The following is a 15,610-nucleotide window of genomic DNA, read 5'->3' as shown; positions in this document are numbered from 1 at the left end:
GGTGAGATGATCTCGGGTCATTCAGGTGGGTCCGATGTAATCAGGAGGGTCAGAGGCAGAGAAGGAGATGTGACGGAAACAGAGGTCAGAGAGAGAGAGAGAGAGAGAGAGAGAGAGAGAGAGAGATTGCAAAATGTCATGGAGCCAGCTTTCAAGGTGCAGAAGGAGCCACAAGCCAACAAAGGCAGGTGCCTCTAGAAGCTAGAAAAGAAAGGCAAGGACCAGATTCTCCCGTAAAGGCTCCAGGGGAACCAGCCCTGCCCACACCTTGATTTAACCCAGGGAGACTCATTTCAGACTTCTGACCTATAGCAGTAGGACAATAAATTTGTGCTGTTTCAAGCCACTAAGTTTGGGTTAAGTTTGTTTCAGCAGCAAGAAGAACCTAATCCACCTCTGCACTGCCCTCACCTAACTGGTCGCTCTCTTCCTTCTGTTCCCTGCAGCCCATTCTTGCCACGGCAGACAACATGGGCTTTTAAAAAACATATATCAGATCACAACATCTGGTACATAATACACTCTGATGGCTTCCATTGTATTTTATATATATATAAATATATATATAAAATATATGTATACAATGGCTTCCATTGTATTTTATATATATATATATATAAATAGCTTCCATTTATATATATATATATATATAAATGGAAGCCATTTATATATATATAAAATACAATATAATTTCACTGTATTTTTTATATATATATAATGGCTTCCATTTATATATATATACAATGGCTTCCATTGTATTTTATATATATATAAAATATATATATTTTTTATATATATATATATATTTTTTTAATTTTTGGCTGCGTGGGGTCTTCGTTGCTGCGCGGCGAGCAGGGGCTACTCTTTGTTGCGGTGCGCGGGCTTCTCATTGCGGTGGCTTCTCTTGTTGCAGAGCACTGGCTCTAGGCGCGCAGGCTTCAGTAGTTGTGGCGCGCGGGCTCAGTAGTTGTGGCTTGCGGGTTTAGTTGCTCCACGGCATGTGGGATCTTCCCGGACCAGGGATCACACCTGTGTCCCGTGCATTGGCAGGCGGATTCTTCACCACGGCGCCACCAGGGAAGTTGGCTTCCATTGTATTTAGAATAGAATTTTATCTCTTTATCGTGGCCGAAGAAGTCCTTTGATTCCTGGCCCCTGCCAGTCTCTCTGACCCTCTCCTCCCTCCCAGGACCCCACAGCCCCCCACTTTTTCTCCAGGCTCTAGTTGCCCAGGACACCTTTCTGCTCCATGAGTAACTCTAGCTTGTTGCCACCTCAAGGCATTTGCTCTGCTGTTTCTCTTCCAAGAACACTTCCGTCACTTGTCATCAAGGGTCTGGCCTGAGGTCTCCTCTGATGACACCCTCCTGTTGAAGAAGCCCTTCTTGCCTTAACAAACGTTGGCCATGTTCCCCCATTTTACTTCCTTCCTGGCATTTATCAGTAGCTAAAACGATCTTGTTCATTTATTTATTTTTTTGCCTACAACTGTGCGTTTGCAGGGGAGGAGGGGTTTTTTGTCTCCCCTCTACATCCCCCAAATTATCAGCTCCATGGGAGCTATTTGTTTGTCTAATTGTTTCTTGCTGCTCTGGCACTATAATGATTACTGGGGTTAGCAGTACTCAAAACTTGTCTGTTTTAATGTCTGATTGACTGAAAGAGTGAATGAATGAGTGGATGAATGAACAGTGCAGCAGCTGGTACAGAGTCAGTGCTCAATAAAGGTTGTTTATTTAATATTATCCTCATCATGACGATCACCATGAGAAAGCTTGTTGTTAAGAACAGAGCCCTGCACATGTGTGGTATCCTCATTACTTCATTAGCTCCCCTCTAGGGGGATAACCAGCTGGGATGGCTTTGGGGCTCAGCACCCCCCCAAGAGTCAAACTGGAAGACACAGGGGCCCGTGATGGGTGCAGGAAGTCTGGGCTGGCAGAGACCCAGTCTGGTGGCCAGATGGGAGGGCAGAAACTTCCTTGGGGGAGATATTTGTGTTATTACAAGTGCTAAACTCAGAGAGGCAACAAATGCCCGCTCTCAGTGCACAGACACACACACACACACCACCTCAGCCCCAACAGGGCCCTGCCAGGCAGATCTAGCAAATGAGGAACCTCTGGAGAATGGATTTGCAGGCGCCTCTCTGGGCACCGTCTGGAGCGGCCCTCACATCATTAATACCCCCTGCAGCTGAGCACATGCCTTTTATTGGGATGAGTATAAATAAACAGCAACAGGAGCCTTGAAAGAAATGACCCCCAAAGGAAACCTGATCCTCAGGCAATTAGAACACTTCTGTTCAGCTAATTGCCGGCTGAAACAGTGATCTGGGTGCCAGTTCTCAAAAGGCGCCAGCGCTGGCCACCCCAGGCTGATGGCAGTCTCCCATACGGCCTGGCGCTGGGAGATGGCGCTCCAGCAGGTGTCCCGGAGGGTGTGGAGAGGAAATTTTACCCCTCCAGGGACAGTTAGCAAAGCCTGGAGACATTTTTTGTTATTCCAGCTGGCATTTAGTGGGTAGAGGCCAAGGATGCTGTTAAACATCCTGCAAGGCACAGAACGGCCTCCACCCCAGAGAACTGTCAGCTCAGAAGGTCAAGAGCGCGGAGGCTAAGAAACCCTCGTCCAGGGCAGGGAGAAGCCTACAAGGGCAGAAGTTTCTAATGAGTTCCAAACACCCACTGCAGGCCAAACACTTTGTCAAACACAGATCGCAGTCACTGAATCCTCAAAACATTATTGTGAGGTTTAATCGCTATCCTCATTTTACAGTTAGGGAAACTGAAACTTAAAGTGGTTTTTAAAAGGGGGCAGCTTGCCCAAGATCACCATGCCGGTCAACACAGAGCCGGATCTCAAAGCTGAACTGATGCCACAAAGCCTGAGCTTTCCCCTCCAAGCAGGACCATCACTCACTGTTATAAAGCCCCACCCTATGCTGGTCACTCTGACATAAGCGTCTTCTGGACCCTATGGGAAATGGGAAATGGTGGGAAAAGTGGGGCCTTTGGCTTCCTGTGGACCTGAATTCAATGCCCTGCTCTGCCATTTTTACCTGCCACACAACAGGTTATGGGCATGCTAGTGAAACTCTCTAGGCCTCAGCCTCCTCATCTGTAAAATGGGCTGATAATGTGACCCATCAGAGGGTTTTCATGATATTTCACTTTGAACAGTGCCCAGAGCATCGAGGACCTCAACAAACAGTAGCTATAAGTGTGATTGCTACTAATGAGTTTGAAATTCAGAGCCACAGAGGTGCTGACTTTCATTAGGGAAGTGGGGCCATGTGGGGCGAGTAGGAGGAACTGAAGGTGGAGGGTGAGAAGGGGAGGGGGGTTGGGGAGTAGCGGGGAGTCGTTCCTATGGCTGCCAGAACTCTTGCCTTTAACTCCCCTCTGCGCTCCTTCCTTTGGGGAAAGCCTTGTATTTTGTTTACTGGTGAAGGTAACAAAAGGTAATGATTCTCTGTCTCACCAAATACCCAAATCTATAAAGTTCCAAACAGGACAAACCAGGTCTAGAGAAGCAGGCTGATGTGAGGATGGGGGAACTTCCCTACAGCTTGCTAGGCCACCTGGCTTCGAACCTCTCCCACCCTGGCCTTCTCTCCAATGGAAGGGAAGAGAACTATCACTTCACAACCTGTTCTGTGCAAGTGCTTTTGACACAGCTCTTCCAATTTTTCCAGAAGTGCCTATGAAGTCCTGGCATTCCCATTTCACAGTTGGGGAAACTGAGGCCAAGGGAGGTTTATTAATTTTCCCAAATTGCACAGCTGGGAAATGGAGATCTGAGCCCTGACTCCAATGCTGGTGTCTTTAAACACTTCACCTCAAGCCCAGGGTGCTTATGCAAGATGGCGGCAAGACTGATGAGTCCACTAGGAGCTTCTCTCTGGCTCCTATCCCACTGGTATATGTTGGCCACAGTGAGCATATTCCCCAAGCCCCAGACCAGCCCCCTGGTCTGAAGAGATTAGTGTACTCAGAGGGCACAGGGGACTGAGAATCAAGACCTTCTAGAACAGCACCAAGAGAACTTTCTGCAATGATACAAATGTTCTGTATCTATGTATCCAATATGGTCGCCACCAGCCACAGGTGATGGTACATCTGAAATGTGGCTAGCGTAACTGCGGAACTCAATTCTCCATTTTATTTTATTTTAAATAATTGAATGTTAAAATTCAAATAGTCACAAATGGCCAGTGGCTTCCATATTGGACAGTGCAGAGAAAATGCAGGACTCTCAGTCTCTGAGCTTTGTGCCAACCATGTGCTTCTGAGAGCTCCCTTCCACAGGAGTTTCAGGTTTAAGATCCACTAGCCCTCAACTGCTCTGGGCACCTGGATGAGAAAGCCTCTTGGATGAGCTGACCTTATAAAGGATTGTCTCATTCATGTTTCCAGTCTACAGACACGTGCTGAGACCCTACTGCTGTCAAGCCCGAACTGGGTATGGGTACCATCCCAACCCAGGAGGAGCTCTAGGGCTACTAGGAATAGTTAAAGAATAACAATAATCATGACATAATGATAATGATGATGATGAGGGTAGTGATGATGACGATGGTGATGATGACAATGGTGATGATTGTGATGGCGATGATTGTGATGGTGATGATGGTGATGGTGAATGAAGGTGATGATGATGATGGTGATAATGGTGATGGTGATGATGGTGATGATGATGGTGAATGATGGTGATGGTGATGATGGTGATAATGGTGATGGTGATGATGGTGATGATGATGGTGAATGATGGTGATGGTGATGATGGTGATAATGGTGATGGTGATGATGGTGATGATGATGGTGAATGATGGTGATGGTGATGATGGTGATAATGGTGATGGTGATGATGGTGATGATGATGGTGAATGATGGTGATGGTGATGGTGATGGTGAATGATGATGCTATTGATGACAAAGGCAATATATATGTGGTAAGAATATGGACTTGGAGTCACTCTCTGGATTCAAATCCACATTCCACCATTTACTAGCTATGAGACCATGGGCAAGTCATTTGGCTTCTTTAACCTTCAGATCTCTTTTTTGAAAAATAAGGTTAATAAAAGCATGTCTCCCTAAGGTGGTTGAGAGCATTAAATAAAAGATATAATGTGCATAGCATAGCCTGACACATGGGGAGGACCAATTAAATGTTAGCTATTATTATTATTATTATGTATTATTATTATTATACACTACCACTGATTCAGGGCACACTATTTCCCAAATTGTTTTACACAATCTCAATTAGTCTTCACACTGACTCTACTCTCCTTCCCATTTGACAGATAAGAAAACTGAGGCTCAGATAAATTTAAAGGATTTGCCCAGGTTCTTAGAGCAAGTGGCAGTGCTGTGATTTGAGCCCCGGTCTACGTGTCTTCAAAACTTTTTAAGTTGCTTAATTGCCCAGGATGCTACAAATCAGAAACGTTAGGGGCTCTCAACATGGCACTTGCAGAGAGAGAGAAAGAGCTGTGTGACGTGGATAAGTCCCTTCACTTCTCAGATCCTCAGGTGCCTTGGCCGTGAAACACTGTACAGATGTTACAGAGTCACATGGGTGAGTAAATAAGACAGCCCGTGTAAAAAGCGTTTCATGGAGCTTTCGCACATGGAACACTCATTATCAGCTCACTTCATCAACTAGCAGTAAATCACTGAGCGTAAGCCTGGCACACAGGCTATGAATGCTGCCCCCTGACCTTTTCTCCGTGTCCCCCAGCCCCTTTAACGACACAGCACTAACCTCCAAACTGTTTTATCTCAGTGGGACAAAGGCAAGTGTTATTTCCCCACATGGCTTTTGACTGCCTGGCAAGGCACAGCGCGGAGGGAAGCAGCTCCAGGAAGCAGTTCTCTGCAGGGCCGCGCCTCTGCCGCAGACCCTCCCCGGGGCTGGGGGCGACCCGCCACCCCTGATTATCACCCTGGGGAATCCAAGTGCAGAGGCTCTGTGAGAAACCCTGAAATTACTAACAATCAGCTGGGGTCAGAACCGCCAGGGAAGGGAGAGGGTATTTATAAACCGGGCGTCAGTGACTGAGCCCTCGGGAACCCGAGAGGGGAGCAGGCGCCCCACCCCACAGGGAAACCGAAGAGGAAAAACACCAACACGCTCCGAGCCTGGGCCCCGGTCAAAAGCCACAGAGGGTGCATCCAAATCCCCTTCTAAATTTAGTACATTCAGCCAAACCAGTTCTCCGGCTCACCCAGCATCTCTCCCCTTGGCTGGACCGGGACGTTCTTCCAAGAGCCAACCACACAGATGGGAGCCCAGATCCCAACCCACTTTGTCTCCGTTTTTGTTCCCATCGCACTGACAGCCAGGACCCCTGGGGCCTTTCTCACACCTGAGACAGCGAGTTCAGATGTTCTTGCTGGCTGCTGACGCCAACCAGCTGCAGATCCTCCGACAAGCATCTCAAGCTTCCTACGTCTCAGATGTTCATCTACAGCATGAGTGAACCTAACCCAGTGGCATATGGTGGGCACCCAACCCGTGTGGCTGGACCGAGATGGAAACTGGAACCTGAAAATCCCTGTTCTGAGTCTCTCTTTCCTTCTCTTTGACAAAGTTCAATACATTTACTTAAATATTACCTGTGTGTTCCAGGCTCTGTTTTTAGGCCAGGGATAAAAACAGGGGTCATGGTAATTGTAATCAAAATGTATTTCTCTATCCTTGACCCCCATCTACCATTGAGAAGCATCTAGCCCATCTTTAAAGGCCTCCTGTTATTCTAGTACCACTACCTCCACTGATAATTGTAATAATAATAATAGTAACAACAATAACCATAGCAACTAGCAGCTACTGAGGACTTACTGTGTACAGACATTGGGTAATTTTATATAATTTAATTCAATTATTTATAGCACATACATCTATCTATCTCAGAAACAAGGTTCATTTGACCCAACAATTAAAATTATACAACAGCAGTACCAGGGACTTCCCCGGCGGTCCAGTGGTTAGGACTCCACGCTTTCACTACCAAGGGCCCAGGTTCGATCCCTGGTCGGGGGACTAAGATCCCACAGCCACGAGACGTGGCGAAAAAAAATAAAAATAAATTTTAAAACCAGCGATATCAATAACAATGCATGCTCTTCTTATTCTCTCATGTAATCCTCACGTTGGCCCTATGACATGTGACCTCACCTCCCTGATTGAGTCCACAGGGGTGTCGTGCATAAACTCAAGAACACGCCCCTCTTGGGTACCCCATGGAGTCTGTCTGCCATGTATCCCCCCTGGCCAGCTCGGGCTCCACCTCTCTATGGGAGGGTCACTGTTGTCCCCAAAGCGCCATCACCCTGCACTATGCCCTCTAGCATGATGTCATTCTGTGCTCCAACAGCCACCCCCAACTGGGAAAGTACCTGTCCCCATTTGTGCTACATCCTGTTTCCCTGGTTACGAAACCCCACAGCCGTGGGTGCTCAATGCCTCACCATGTTTTGATGGGTAGCAGGCCTCTGATTCTGTGCTCAGGCTTTATGGTAGCTGCCTTGCCCTCGGGAGTTCAGCAGGGAAGTGCGTCCCTCACACAGCCCTGGTTCTTGGTCTGGAGTCAATCTTCCCTCATAACGTTTCTTCCCAGAGGCCTTGGGCAAATAACCCCATGAGGCCACTCCACCATCCTCTAGACTGACCCAGATATCACCGCCTCCCAGGTGAACAAAAGAGTTTGTGCTGCCCAGCTGGGACTTCCACTCAGAAGATGGAGCTGCTGAACGGCCATGTCTTTCGGTTATCTTCTTAGTCCCAGGCTGGTTTCACAGTGACTCATCCATGGTCTCCCTCTGCTCTTGTAAGAAACCCTGTGCACTGTTGAGACAACTGGTTAGCAGTATGAGTGCTTCTCTGCTCACGGTAAGTGCTCTGTGATGCAGGCTAAATCCCCTTCCTGCGTCCATGCACTCATCTCACCAGGAAGGTAAAGGATTCTTGTGAGGTCAAACTCACGACTTCACCTCTTCAATTCCACATCCCAACCCCATGGGCTAACTGTAAGGAAGAAGAGGTTCTGAGTTGTCGACCAGAAATTCCAAAGCAAGATGTGTTTGAACTCTGCGCGTGTTTGGAATGAAGAAGCATCCCCCGATGTGGAATGACCATTGTCAACTGTAAGAACAGCCTGGCCCACAAGGCACTGTCAAGATGGCAGCTGGCTTATGAAATGTTCTTGAAAGAAACAGCCCCGGCCACTTGGCTCCCAGCCTGCGCATCAGCAGCCCCAGCTGCTGCTTGCTACTCACCACGAAATTGCACGTGTTTGAAAAGTTGATGACATCTGGAGTTTCGGTCTTAATCAGCCTGCTTTTGGCACTACCTTTCCTGGCATGGAGCTCATTCTGGGTATTTTTCAAACTTGTATTTAGAGAATTCCATAGAAAAACCCCTAAACTGAATCCTGCTAAAGCCACAGCTTGAAATTCCTTGACTTGCACATTTGTCTCATGGTTTGATGTGTACCAACACCGAGAAAGATTGACCAGAGACCATAAAGGTACAGCACCAAGCTATAACTAGATAGATTTCCCTCCATCTCCAGCCTTCAGGCCCAGCTCTGCCATGTCCCAGGTGTGAAGCTGGCAAATCACTTCTCTGGGTTTCTCTAACTTTGCCTAAAAAAATGGGGGAAATGACGTATGTAAAGCACTCAAAAATTAATTACATATTTTTAAAACAGAAGAACACTTTTAAAAAGCATAACTATAGTGTCATAATCCCACCAAAAAAATTACCAATAATTCCTCAGTATTATTCACACACACACACAGAGTTTTTTTGTTCAAATCACGATCTGACATAATCTTCACATGGCATTTGGTATGTATGTCTCTCCTAAATTCCCTCCTTCCATTGATATTTTCTCCTTTAAAATTCATCTGGTAAAGGAACCAAATGCTGAAATAATTTGTTCTGTACTTTTCCACATTCTGGATTTGATTAATTACATTGATGGAGTTTTAACTTATTTCTCTCCCATATATTACCTGGACATTGCAAGTTCAATTTAGAGGCAGGTGGTATTGTGTCTTGCCATGAGGAGGAAAATAATGTCCAGTTGTCTCCCTTTCGGTGAAATTAACAGGAATGGTGATCATTACCTAAATTTAATAACTCATGAGGGGTTGTGACTCAATCACTTTTTTTTTTTTAATTTTATTTTTGGCTGCATTGGGTCTTCGTTGCTGCGCGCAGGCTTTCTCTAGTTGCGGGGAGCGGGGGCTACTCTTTGTTGAGGTGCGCGGGCTTCTCATTGCGGTGGCTTCTCTTGTTGCACAGCATGGGCCCTAGAACACGTGGGCCTCAGTAGTTGTGGCATGTGGGCTCAGTAGTTGTGGCTCACGGGCTCTAGAATGCAGGCTCAGTAGTTGTGGCACATGGGCTTAGTTGCTCTGTGGCATGTGGGATCTTCCCGGACCAGGGCTCGAACCCATGTCCACTGCATTGGCAGGCAGATTCTTAACCACTGCGCCACCAGGGAAGTCCCTCAATCACTTTTAAGAGCACAAAAGGGGCCTAAGACCAAGAAGAATGAGGGTCATCAGTATACAGTAAAGGTCACAGAGCTTAAAAGAAGACCACCCCACATTCCAAACCTAGCAGTTGCCATTTACTAGCTTGGACTAGTTATGGACTTGGAAAAGTTACTTAACCTTTTTGAGACTCAATTTCATTATCTGTAAAAAGATCATAATATTACCCAACCAACTGGCTTGCTGTAAGGATTAAACAATGGATATAAAAGGCAGTGTATGAGAGCTGGAGAAACCATACTCCCCTACTTCAGACTATACTACAAAGCTACAGTAATCAAAACAGTGTGGTACTGGCACAAAAACAGACACATGGATCAATGGAACAGGATAGAGAGCCCAGAAATAAACCCATGCACTTATGATCAATTAATCTATAACACAGGAGGCAAGAATATACAATGGACAATAGACAGTCTCTTCAATAAGTGGTTCAGGGAAAACTGGACAGCTACATGTAAAAGAATGAAATCGGAACATTCTCTAATACCATGTGCAAAAATAAACTCAAAATGGATTAAAAATCTAAATGTAAGACCACATACCATAAAGCTTCTGGAGAAGAACATAGGCGAACACTCTTTGACATAAATCACAGTGATATTTTTTTGCGTCTATCTCCTAAAGTAAATAAAAGCAAAAATAAACAAATGGGACCTAATTAAACTTAAAAGCTTTTGCACAGCAAAGGAAGCCATCAACAAAACAAAAAGACAACCTACTGGATGGGAGAAACTATTTGCAAAAGATGTGACTGATAAGAGATTAATATCCAACATACATATAAACAGCTCATACAACTCAACATCAAAAAAACAACAAACAACCCAATTAAAAATGGGGAGAAGAACTAAATAGACATTTTTCCAAAGAGGAAATGCAGATGGCTCTTGTTGGTGGTGGCATGGATGGATATTATTGAAGATGTGGGGAAGCCTAATCGCTCTCAGTTTCTTAATTGGGAACACTAAAGGTAGAAAGTGGGATATCAGGATGGATTGGTTAATGCGAGTACAACTATCCAAGTTGAGCTCCCTGCTAAAACATGAGTAGAAAACACCACAGGACTGCCTACCTACCTTCTACCCCCAAGTGAATCTATTCCTTCTCCTCCCCTCATTTGACACAGAGAAGCCAATGAATGGCAGCCCTCTTCCCAAGGGGGAACACCCAACCCCAGGGGAGAGATGCATATTTTTGTCTCCAGGACTTAGTCTCTCATTTGAAAACAAGGTCCAGTAGATGTTGGGTTTTCACTGATCAGGGGAGCACCCTCCTCGCCCATAGAGATATCTGAACAAGGGGTGGAAGGAGGTGGGAGCTGTCACCCCAGCACCTTGGAGACACCGGTGGGATTTTCTACAGGACAAGCAAAAGTGGGAATATGGGAAGGGAGAGAGGGCTTACCCCTGCAGTAATGAAAATTTGAAAGTGCCTTCTGTGGCTAAAATCCCCCCAAAATGATAATACCAGATGCTGACAAGTACATGCAACCACTGGAACTCTCGCTCACTACTGGTGGGAATGCAAAATGGTACAGCCACTTTGGAAGACAGCCTGAGAGTTTCTTACAAAGCTAAACATAGTCCTAGCATACTATTCAGCAACTGCGCTCCTACGTTTACTCAAATAAGTTGAAAACTTATATTCATACAAAAACCTGCACGTGAATATTTATAGCAGCTTTACTCATAACTGCCAAAACTTGGACGCAACCAAGATGTCCTCCAATAGGTGAACGGATACACACACTATGGGACATCCAGACAGCAGACATATAATCCAGCAATAAAAAGAAATCAGATGTCAAGTCACAAAGAAAACATGGAGGAAACTTAAGTGAAATAAGCCCATTTGAAAAAGCTACACACTGTATGAGTCCAACTATATGCCAGTCAGGAAAAGGCCAAACGATTGCTGTGTAACAACATACCACAAACTTAGCAGCCTAGAACAACACAAATCTATCATCTCACAGTTTCCATGGGTCAGGAGTTGGGGCACAGTGTAGCTGAGTTCTTGGCTCAAGGTCTCAAGGCTGAAATCAAGGTGTCCCTTGGGGCTTGGCTCTCAGCTGAGGCTCGGGTCCCCTTCCAATCTCACTCAGGGTTTTGGCAGAATTCACTGCCTTGTGTTTGTAGACTGAGGTCCCTGTATTCTTGCTACAAGCCACGGACTGGTGGCTGATCTCAGCTCCTAGAAGCCTCCTGCCATTCCCTACCATGTGACTCTCTCCCTTTGGTCTCTCAAGTCTGAATCTCTGAATACTCCATCTCTGACCTCTAGTCTCATAAAGGTTCAACTGATTAGGGCAGGCCCACCTGCACTTAAGAACAGGGGATTACATGGGGGTTGACAATCTTGAAGAAATCTCAGCCTTCTGCCTACCACAGCCCCAAATCATTAAGCAGCTTTCTTAAACTAAACAGACATGGTCTCCATCTGCAAAAAACACCAAGAAAGACCAAAGATAAGAAAATTATGTTATTTTTACACCCCCAGGATGAAAGCAGAAACATCTCTGTTTAGAAAAGAGAAAGAGCTGCAAAAAAATTGTTTTCTTTTTTTAAAAAATAAAACAGCCATTTTCCCCTTCCTCCTGTAAGTCAGGAAATATCCATCAGGAAGAGTTAAGTTTCTTTCACTCAAATTTAATTGAGTATCCAATGTTTGTAGGTACTATAGAAAGTAAAGGTAAATTTTCCTGCCCTCAAGGAGCAAACTGAACTGAGAATCCCATTCACTCATGTGTTCATTATTTTATTTCTTTATTTTCATTCAACAGACATCATGTGGGCTCTCTCTCTGTGCAAGGCACAAAAGCGCTGGAGATTTAAAACTGGTTTTTGCCTGCAAGCAAACTCACAGGGTAAAAGCAACATCTTGAGTTGCAATATCATTTAATATTATTTTCAACTGCTTTAACGACAGTATCAGTTCTGACAGTTTGAATACAGTATACAGAAATCAGATTGTGGGTAGCATGGTGCAGCTGAAAGAAAAGAAGCCTTGGAATCTAAACCCAAATGATCAAGTTGATCACCAGTAAGGGAACAAATGGGCATGATGGGATGCACTCTGAAAGACATAACATCGCTTCTGTGATCGTCCTGCCCAAAACGCAGAGCCTGAATTTAATAATGGGGAAAGATGAGACAAACCCAAATCGAGGGGCATCCTACAAAATATAACTAGCCTGTTATATTCTCTTCCAGCTGTCAAGGTCTAGAAAATCTTAGTTCCAGATTAAAGGAGAGTAAATAAATGTGATGCGTGATCTTGGATTGGATTCTGAACCAGAAAAAGGACACTCATGGGACAATAGGTAAAGTCTAAATAATTAGATCATAATATTGTTATTAATGTTAATTTCCTGATTTTTATAATTGTGCCATGTTTATGCAAGATGTTATCATTTGGGGGATCTGGGTGAAGGGTATGTGCAATTTGGGGGGTATAATTTTTGCACCTTTTTTATAAGTCAAATTATTTCAGAATGAAAAGACAAACAAAAAGACACATTGGAATTCCTACTCACTGCTTACTACTGTGTGTCCTTGAGCAAGTCACTTCACCTCTCTGAGCCCCAGTTTTCTCTGCTATTAGATCAAGGCATGCAAAGAGACTGGGCATAAAAATACTTTATAAGTAAGGAACTAATCTGAAATGAGTGTACATTATTCAGTTGTATGTCTGCATACGTTATTTCTCAATTCTTAAAACAAACAAACAAAACCTGAAAGAGGTATCTGAAGCCAAGAGGAGCCGAGTCATCACATTACATCACACCATGATGGTGGAAGAATTTGAACCCAGCTCTATTTGATTCCACACGTCAGCCTCTTCCTACTCCCCCTAGGGCTGTTGCTATGATGATAATAGTACAAGCAACGCAAGACACCAGGAGGAGCAGAAGGGGGAGAAAAAGACTCCGCAATCAAACAGGAAATGTGGCCCAGAGGAGATAGAATCTTAAAGACACAACCGCAAGACTTCTAAAAAAAATTGTCAACCACAGCTCTGTTCTGCCAGAAATTGGCCCACGTCTGAATTTTCTCCTCTTTGTCAGTCACTGCTTGTTACCATCCAAATGTCTGTGAGAGCAGCCCGTAAGCCCCTCTTTGGAAGTGGAAGTGTAAGGAAGTGTGGCAGCACAGGTGGCATCTTGGGACACCGAGTGTGGCGTGAAGCTAGAACCTATCGGGTCCCCTGTCACCTCGAGACAGCTCATTTGCCATCTGTCCTGGCAAAGCCCAGGGCTCTGTGTTTGACCACAGCTGGAAAATCACAAGGACAAGCTTTCCCCACCTTCGCCCACAGGGTACATCCCCGAGCGCTCTATTAGCCTGTGTGAGTGTGTTCCGTACACGATGGCTACACCTGCGGACCCCAACCGTCCTACAGCCACAAATCATTTTTAAGGCCCCTAATCCAGGAGGTTATTAAGTTACAGCCCACAAGTCACCATCTGGCTGGGGGGTTTCCCATGTGGGTGGGGTCTCCTGGCACTTCTCGAATTTCCACAGCTTGGATGTCAGTCCCTGATGACAGACTTGCAGAGACTCTCCCTGCCTCCCAGTTCACGTCCTCCCCTCCTCCCCTGCACTCCAGCCACGTTTCCACTGCTTTAAGGGGAAAGGGGAGGAGGTGGGTATCGGGCAATCAGCACGTATAGGACACCTACTACATGCCAGCCCCCCGCTACGGGAACTACCTGCATTTGGTTCACATGAGCGTCGCAATAACCTGTAATAGGAGTTATTGTGCCCATTGTACAGATGAGGCAATCAAGAGTGTGCCATTCATTAAAGTCAAATCAGAGATTTAAATGCAAGGTTGTCTGACCTTATAAAAATCGTATACGTCATGCTCTTTCCATTAACATCCTTGCCTTTGATCTCTCCGGTTGCTTCTCGGCAAAATCTCCCCACATTTCTTAGAAACTGACAGTCCAGGAGGAGGAATTCTCATTGATCTATGCACACACTGGTGCTTACTGCCTGCCCGGTGCCCTGGACAGTCTAACAAGTGCACAGGTTTCCCCTCCCACCCTCCGTCCTGAACCCCCACGGTGGCTCTTGCCCTTGTTGCCCATTCTGTCGCTGGGCGCTGGTGCTCAGCCAGCCACTCCAGATTGGTGCCCTGATCAGGCTTGTTGGCTCCTGGACGCTGACTTCTCGACTTGGCTCAGTGCCCAAAGGGCTCTCGCCCTCTCCCCAGCTTAGGAAGGCTCCCGGCCCATCCCTGGTCCAACGCCACCGCATCTGCATTTCCAGGAAGGGGTTTGGAGGATGGAGAAGTACAGACCTCACTGGAAACCTCAGAAGCCAAGAGTTTCTGATGCGGCTGCGTTAGGCAATCCCCAAGGAAAAGGACACCAGGCCTCACGCACGCTCGCATTTCATCCTCAGGACAATCTTGAGAGAGGCAGCGTGAGCCCCACATGCAGGAGGACACAGAGGCCAGACAGGCAAAGGGTGTGCCAGGGTGTCACAGCCCGGGGACTTCTCTGGGGAAAAGGCTCCATTTGGCCATCAGCAGAGACAGGGTCTCGGCTGGGACAGCAGAGGGACATTACCTGCGCTGAGTCCCCGACTTTCGCCCCTGGCCTTCACCAGCATAAGTACTGATACGGCTACTCTTGATTCCATAACAATGCTGTGCCAACAACGGTCCTAAAGATGTGTGTGTGTGTGTGTGTGTGTGTGTGTGTGTGTGTATGTATGTAGGTAGGTAGGTGTCCATCTATGTACCTAATCTCATATTTTAAATAAATCTAATATATATATATCTAATCTCATGCATATATGTAAAGGTCATTTCATCACTAAAGAGTGACTATGCACATAGTGAAGACATGGAAACAACTTAAATGTCCGTCAACAGAGGAATGGATAAAGAAGATGTGGTACATATATACAATGGAATATTACTCAGCCATAAAAACGAATGAAATAATGCCATTTGCAGCAACATGGATGCAACTAGAGATTATCATACTAAGTGAAGTAAGTCAGACAGAGAAAGACAAATAC

The sequence above is a fragment of the Balaenoptera acutorostrata genome, chromosome 19, assembly GCF_949987535.1.
Source record: "Balaenoptera acutorostrata chromosome 19, mBalAcu1.1, whole genome shotgun sequence".
Classification (NCBI taxonomy): Eukaryota; Metazoa; Chordata; class Mammalia; order Artiodactyla; family Balaenopteridae; genus Balaenoptera; species Balaenoptera acutorostrata.
Note: the sequence above shows the minus strand (reverse complement) of the source record.